This window comes from Nestor notabilis, unplaced genomic scaffold, assembly GCF_000696875.1.
Source record: "Nestor notabilis isolate BGI_N333 unplaced genomic scaffold, ASM69687v1 scaffold2218, whole genome shotgun sequence".
Taxonomy (NCBI): domain Eukaryota; kingdom Metazoa; phylum Chordata; class Aves; order Psittaciformes; family Psittacidae; genus Nestor; species Nestor notabilis.
This window is the reverse complement of record NW_009938551.1, coordinates 260,329-268,540: the sequence shown is the minus strand read 5'-3', so window position 1 is coordinate 268,540 and position 8,212 is coordinate 260,329.

Below are 8,212 nucleotides of genomic sequence, written 5' to 3'. Positions count from 1 at the left end.
CCGCGCCGCCCGGGTCACCAGACAGGCAGGAATGCAATGCACCAGCCTCAGCCGAGCTGTCAAGGCAGCGGAAGGGCTGGGGCTGCACTGCTCTGGAATTCCAGCTACGCACAAACACCCATCAGCCTGCACCAGGAATGACTCCTCCCTGCCCCGGACAGGGGCTGAATCACTGGAAATACCAAAACAACGATGAGGTCACGTTCCCAGAGCAAGGAGCTGGAGCCAGATATAGCTGCGTGGAGAAGCGTGCTAAAAAGGGACTCGGTGTGCAGGCTGGAGGCTCTGGCAGACAGGCACCCCAGCATTTGTCTCGTTTAAAAACAGCTTGAGGCTGCCAGGAGACTTCTTTTCTCTCTGCAGGGAACTGGGCAGCACAACAGGGGCTTTAATCATCCTATTGAAAGAGGCACAAACATTAGAGCTTGTGAGTGTATAAACTTGGGTTCAAGGAAAGAGGCAGAGGTAGAATGATGACTGGATTCTAAGTCCAATATTCCCAAAATCTCACTGCGATACCATGCGCAGGCTTAAGCAGTTTAAATCCCTCTGCCGCAAGCTGAATGACAGACAAAAATCATAAGCCCATTACTGTCCAGTTGCTTTTGCTACAGCCTTAGCCAGCTTCCACAGAAAAAGAACATTGGTTTGGTAAGTTTTCAACAGGGCGAGTGGCAAATAACGGTCCTACTATTGCTCCTAAAATGAGCATCTAATGCACTCCATTTTCAGCAAATAGACTTTTCAGGACAGTGCCTTTCCCAATTCTCAGTGGAGGGAGACTGGATACATTTTGCTATTTAGCCTGTGAAGGAAATTGCAACATAGGACTTGGAAAGGATAGAGGAATTCACAATAGAATTCACAACATCCTGCTCTTTCTCCTCGCCGTAGGACGAGACATTTGGATGGGTAACAATAACACCCACAGTTATATGAAGAAGAGGGTCTGAGAACACAGATTTTGTTCCATCAGTACATAAACCAAATCCTAATCAGAAGCCAAGGGGGAGCAAAGACAGAATCAGACAGCTAACGCCAGGCATCTCACCTGGCTGGCTGGGCAGTAGTCATTGAGCTGGCATACTCTGCAACAACCACAACCATGTATAGCACACTGAGCTTGGGCTATGCTGCACCAGTCCCTTTTGCCTGCAGGTGCTTTCAAATCTGCTAATAAAATATATAAGAAAATCTGTGATGACCTGTGTGTAACTTCCACAGGAGAGGCAATAGACCAGAATTACTCAAAACCGAATCAGTTCATTTTCACCCCACTGTTTGGGCACATTCTGGTAACAAGAACCACCATACTGGGCCACACCAAGAATTCTTCTCACCTAGTGCTCTATCCTTGACATTTTGGCACAAGCATAGTCCTATCACAGTGCATGGACTGATCTCTCCTAAGGCCATACTCTTCCAGCCTGGAACAATGAGCAGCCAAGGAGCTTCTAGAGCTGGAGGTTGCACACTGAGCACCATGTTTAGCAACTTCTGAAATGCATCCCTGCCATTGAGGTGTCTGGTTCCTTCTGGAATCTGTGTGTATTTTCAGCCTTCATGCCATCTCATAGCAACATGTTCTGCAAACCAACTGTGTTGAAAAAGGACTTCCTTAACCTCTTGCCTAATAAATAATTTTGTTGGATGTGTTTCCTCTTGTGCTTTGAGAAAGAGCAAAGTTGAGTAAGGTCAGTCTTTGCTCAACTCCTCCCCACTGAACAGTATTATATAGGCCTTTACCTCTTCCTACTATCATCTATCTACTTTTCCTTGTTTAATGTCTCTTCCTACAGAAGCTATGCCAGTCCCTTACTCATCCTCATTTCCCTTTCCTGTGCCATGTCCAGGTCTACACCACCCTTTTTGAGAGAGGGTGACCAGACTTAGTGTGGTACTGAAGATGCAGGCACAACATGACTGTATACCTAAGATTACAAGAATATATTCCTGCATTTTTTGATTTACTCTTTATTTCCAGTATGAGGTCTGCCTTTTTGGCTCAGCTGAATACTGAGCTGATGTACTCTAATAACAATCCACAATGACTCCAAAGGGTTTCTTGTGGGCTGTGAGAAACTGTTGACAAATGGCCATTACATGTGTCATTTACTAGCATGGAGCCCAATTTGCTGTTTTATAATGCTAATAGTTTTGCAAGTTACTCCTGTAATTCTTCAGGTAGTTCTTAAATCAACTACACTGACTAACTTAAAATCACTAGAAAATTATAGTTCTCATTCCAAACCATAGCTAGATGTGTTGCACAGAGGTCTCCACAGGACCCAGGCACTGCAGGTGCCAGAGCTTTGCTGCATTTGGCATTTGGCAAGGAGTGATCTAACCACAATGAGCTTTTTTCAGGAATGTTCCATCTCAGTGGGATATCCTACAATGGCCTGATGCAAGGAGCTGTGGAACTGTAACGCTTGTGCTTTGCACTTGAACTGGTGCTGACACAGGGCCATGCAAAGGTAGGAACCTGTACCAGATACTCCGCAGGCTTTGCCATGCGCAGCCTCAACACTGTATATGTGGTAGAACAACCACTACAGCAGTGTGACAGCCACGCTCCACACCTCATCGCCGGGGTGAGATTAGCAGCATACCAGTTTGTACCTACACCCCACTGTCTGAACCAGTGTCTTGCCCTGGCACTTGTGGAGGATCTGGGTGTAGTTTGAACCATGTGTTGTGAAATCAGCCAGCAAGAAGCTGTCATGAAGGACATGGACAAGTCACCCAAGAGACACCATCACTGTAGTGCACAGTGTTCTGCAAAGCAACTGAACTAGCAGAGAAGTTAAAGCATCCTAAGGCAGTACCCTTCCACAGCAGCCTTTACGGGTTGTGCCAGCAAATACTGGTGTCAACAGAACATTGTGACAGCAGCCCAAGAGCTGCCCATGGGGGAACTGTTCTGGCAGGAGCAGTCCTGAGGGACCAGTTTCCTTATTCCTGATCCGTGTCAATGTGGTCAGTACAACTAACACCATTTTGTGGGGGGAGCAGCCATTCTCTGTGACCCAGCGGGTCATGTATTCGTTCCCTTCACCTCATTATCAGGCCCTGAAGGTCCTCTGCACCAACTAGACAAACCAAACAGGTTTCTTCTTCTCTCCCCTCCCTGCCTCAAGGTTCCTGGGTGCCAGAAACCTGTTACGAAAACAGATCTTTAATTTTAACTATGATTTAGTGCCATAATGATTCTGACAAATATACCTGAAAGAACCTGTCAGTACCGGGTGATAGAAACTTACTCCCATGCACAGCTCTGCTGAGGACTCAGTCAGAAGTGCAGAGTCCAGGGCAAGGTCTAAGGACTACGAGGATGCTCAGTAAATAACTACCCCAGGCACAACTGAGGTGAATTGTGGAAACCAACATCCCCAGTGCAGGCAAGTACACACAGGAATGGGAAGAGGAGGGGTATAAACTCTGCGGTTCATATGAGCAGCAGATATCACAAGCAAAACCCCAACCAGGCTTCAAGTTCCAGAATCAGAGGGACAGAGGCCTATAGCCAGCAAACCTCAGAAAATATCCTCCTACGTATCCATGGCTTTGGTGAAGAACTGGAAACTAAGTGTTGAACTGAAGGCAGATTGCATAAGGGCAAGCAGAACTGGGGTAACAAGCCTCCCTGAACATCTGGGAGAGATACATAAGCAGAAGAACTCCTCCCAGGCAAGTTTACCCTGAAGCACTCCAAGTTGAGCTGGCAAACCAGCAGGATCTGATGCCTGGCTCAGCTTCAGCAGAGCTTACCACGGGAAAGAGCATCAGGCAGCTACAACTGCACACAGTGTCTTCATTTCATTTATTCTCAGAGCTCAAAATACCTCTGCCACACAGTACCTCGATGGCATGGGGAAGGGTGACGGAGGCACTTTATCTGTCCCTCATCTGCTTCATGCAAAATATTGCCTGCAATCCCAGAAGACAGACAGATTGGAGGTTTCAGTGAACCATAACCCCTACGTAATATCCTAGTCTGGGACATTACATTCTCTGGTTCATATGAAAAAAAGAACAGCTTTATTCCTGTGCGTTGTCCATTGAACACTGCCCAGACAACAGCTTCACCACCCAAAAGGCAACACAACCAAGCCACTGAGTAGAGAAAACTGAGGATACCATGCATCTTGCACAGGAAAAAGTGTCAGACAGCATCTGCTGCCACAGCAAAGACTGAACTGAAACAGAACTGCAAGCAGCAGAATACTGGGCAACCATAAGCCAGGCTTGCACCTTTTGAATGTTCTATATTCCCTTACGCACAGCCTGAAGGGTTTTGAGGGAGGATTACCAGAAGGTGAGGAAGCCTCTGAGGCAGCTGCTCCAGGTGTTGCTGTCTCAGCCCAAAGGATGCAAACCCACTGCTGCAAGCAAAAGGTCACCAGAATGGATCCTGGCCCAGCAGCTTCTGTGAAACACGTGAACCAGGAGACTTTCAGACTACAATTTTTCAACATGAGAGTACAAATTAGTGTTCTAAATACAGACCTATACTCTACATGGAATGAATGGCCTGGATGCCTGCAGGGCTGATGAAGGGGAGCACTCTACTCCAGATGACACAAAAGACTTCAGTTTAAAATTCAGGACAGCCAGTGGCTCCCTGAGTCATCTTGGTCTGCATACTTCAGGGCCCAGCTCTTTGCTGAACAAGAAGACACTGATCCTCCCTGCCTCTCAGAGCACGGACAATGCAATAAGGCTTAAAAACCCCCATGATCTCGGCCATTAATCCCAAAGGGAGGCAAATGGGGTTGTTCGCTGTGTACAAAAGCCAGGCTTCTTTTATTAAGTGCCTAATACGGATGTGGAAGCAGGATGCAGTCAGTAACAAAAACATTGGACTTCTCTTGAGACACAGTGCTCAGATCAGACGGTGCTTTGTTTGTAGGGTGATGCACATGGGGCTGGAGATAGCTCCCGTATGTCTGCCCCAGCTTTGCATTCAGTGTAAACAATCAGTTCAGCAGCACAGCCCTCACCGGGGCACAGAGAGATCCCCGACGTGAGGCAGGATGCTTCCAGAGAATCTACAAAAAGCCAGTTGCTGGGTTGCCTGTTTTCCTAATTCAGAGGAAGCCTGGCCCAGCTTCGGTTTCCCTCAACATCTCTTGGTATCAGGGGGATGGTGGGGCTGGAAAAGGCCAGATCCATTTATAGCTGGAAAGTCTGGCAGAGGGCTCAGCCAGAGAGGCAGAGAGCTGAGAGGTCGGTACAGCCAAATCAACCCAGCCTGAGGAGAAGCAGGCTGGGGAGGAGACGAGGGCTATGAAAACTACTTCCCTTCAAGTTGGGAGCAGCGGGAGAGAGGTTGCTCCTCCACAGTGCCAGGCAGAGGAAAACATTCCCTACTTCTGGGCAAATTACAAAAGTAGGGCAGCAGAAGATGAGCTCAGGAATAACTGAACAGCAGCCGAGCTGCAGGTACAGCCAGAAGCACTCACAGGTCAAGGCCCTCTGTGCCCTTCTTCTGAGCCCTGCATCACGTCCACCCCTGCAGCAACCTAATCCCCTGGTCACTGGAGCTGAGGCTGGGAACTCAGTGGTGCTAGGAGGAATGACAGTTCCCTCCCTCTGACATACTTACATTGTCCAGCACATAAGCAGAGGTAGTAAAAAGCCCTTTCCAGCCCTCATGGAAAAAGCTTGCCCCTGGGGACAAGACACCAGTTTAAAGCATCAACATGCACAGACTTAATGCTATGATGACTTCAGTTCCTCCCCACATTACCAGGCATGAGACAGTGAGAGAGGAGAGTTGTTTATTTAGCTAACCCGATTTAGCTAATGATTGTGCATATTTACAGTAAAGTTAGGAAAAATAACTGCTCCAGCTGCATTAGGGATCACAGAGATGATAAGGCCGTAAGAAAAACAAATGTTGCCTAGCCAAGGCAGTGAAATACCAATGCTGTTGTACATGCATTGATGACAGGAGCATCATGCAAAAAAAGGCTCTGGTCATCCACATTTATAAACGATAAACTCAAATGAACAGGTGCAGAAAGGGCCTCAGGGAAACAGAAAACCTATCAAACAAGAAGAAACTTAAGAGCCTGGCTTGTTTAGCCTGGCCTGTTTAGCCTGGCCAAATGTAGGCAGAGCGCGGATAGGATTGCTCTCTAAATATATCACGGGAGACAAAAAAAACTGCTGAAGCAAAAGGATAATGCTGGCACGACAGCAAGAGAACAAATGCCCTGTGAACACATTCAGGTTGAAAATTAGAGGGGGAGAAAAACCAACCGTCAGAACGGGAGGCTTTCCAGATGGAACATCAGGGTTTGGGATGTAGTTCTATCAGTGGTCTGGCAGGGTTATAGGACACAACACCTCTGCCCTCAGGTATCCAAGAGGTGCCTTATGCTCCTGTTTTTGTTCCAGCTGGTAATTAGCATGGGTCATTACTCAGATGGCTCCGTTCTTACAGCAGACTTTGTTGAGGATCACTCCAGTTGGAGAACCTAGGGTAAGCATGCAGTGCTCCTTTGTCCTCCCATTCCGTAATAGTGGTTCACAAGGAACAACTTCCAGACTACGTGTCAGTCAAGGAGAGTTGTGTGGATGCACACCCATGATGCGAGAGCCACTGGGCAGCCTAGCAGCAACACAGGTGTTGCAGTTGGCAATGAAAAACACCCTTGAGCGGCCTATTCCCAAAAGAACCTTGACATGCCTCTGCCCAAAAGCACCTGATGCCCCACACTATTAGTGGCAGAGGTTTCTCCATGTCACCTCATTGGATTCAGGGAAGGAAGAAGATGCTCTAAGCCCTCTTCTGCTACGGTGTAAGAAAAGTAACCATATCATTACTGGTTATCAATAAAGTACTATCCTTTTGGTCCTGAAATTGCTGCCCAGGGGGCTGGTATTTAGGTGCTACAACAGAACACAGCATTCAAACCATGAACTTTTATATTATAGAGTAATGAGAAAAAGGGAGGGGTAAACACCCCAAAAACACATTTCAGGGATTAGATTTTGATAGATCTATCACATATGAACACTTCATAAAAGACTAAAGTATCATCTTCATACATTCCACAACATGAGTCTGACACCTGCCATGGGACTGACAGAGCATTGCACACATGAGAAATACTGACACCTCCCCCCAAGGCAGCTTCCCCACAATAGGGCTGCCCTGTATGTCCATGGATAAGCCCCCATCCCGCAGGCTGCCCCATTCCTTTGACCAATTAACAGAGTGGCAAGGAGTCGGTCATCCTAGTATTATTATTTTATTCTTTAAAAAAAAAATCATTTTACAAAATTGGGAGTGATGTAGGACAGACATCACTGCCAGCTGATGTGTTTCAAATGCTGATCTAGTCAAACCACTGAAATATCTGTATGTGGAGCAAGCTCACCAACAGCTCTATTATCCCCTGCACGTCCTAGGCAGTATTTACAAATCCCCTTCAGCCAGAAGGTGAGTGCTTTGCACGTAAACTGTATGAGAAGACTGACACAGTGTCAGAGTTGCCTTGCCCTGCCAGCAAAAGATCTGCTTCTGGTGCTCTGCATTATATTGCGCTACACTGCATGCTAGGAACAGCTTTGGTAGTCCATAGACCAGTCTGGGTATCGTGGGGATGTCTGCTTGACTGCACAAATTCCTCTTTTTCCTCTAGCCCCAGGGTGGCTGACTGCAGGAGACATAATCCTCATCAGAAAGCCATGATTGTCTCTGCAAAGTGAATGGTAAATCAGAGGGAGGTGACAAGCACCAGCTATCACAGCGTTTCCTCACCCGGGCTGCAGGCTCTCACTTTACTTAGGTATCTCCTTGCAGGGGAGATGGCCAGATTAGCATTTGCTCCTTCCCTATCCAGCAGCTCCTGGCCACTGAAGCCTGGATCCAGTCCCAGCTCTAGTTTTGCAGTGGCTACGCTGAAATCCAATGCCACAGTTCGCAACAAGCCTCCCAAAAAGCAGCAGGTGCAATAGACTGGGGTATTTTTCTGTGCCGAGTTAAACTTCTGTTGGAGCTTTAACAGTCTTTACATAGAAACTGCTGAAACTGGGACCACAGGCCTCAAGGTGTTATATGCAGACTGGATGAAATGGGGACGCGGCTGGCCTGTTGCCATCACATACTGCCTCCACCAATAGTTCAGAGACTCAAGACAGAGAGCTCCCAATAAATACCAGATGGTTACTGTGGAAAGAAAAAAAAAAAACAAACCCA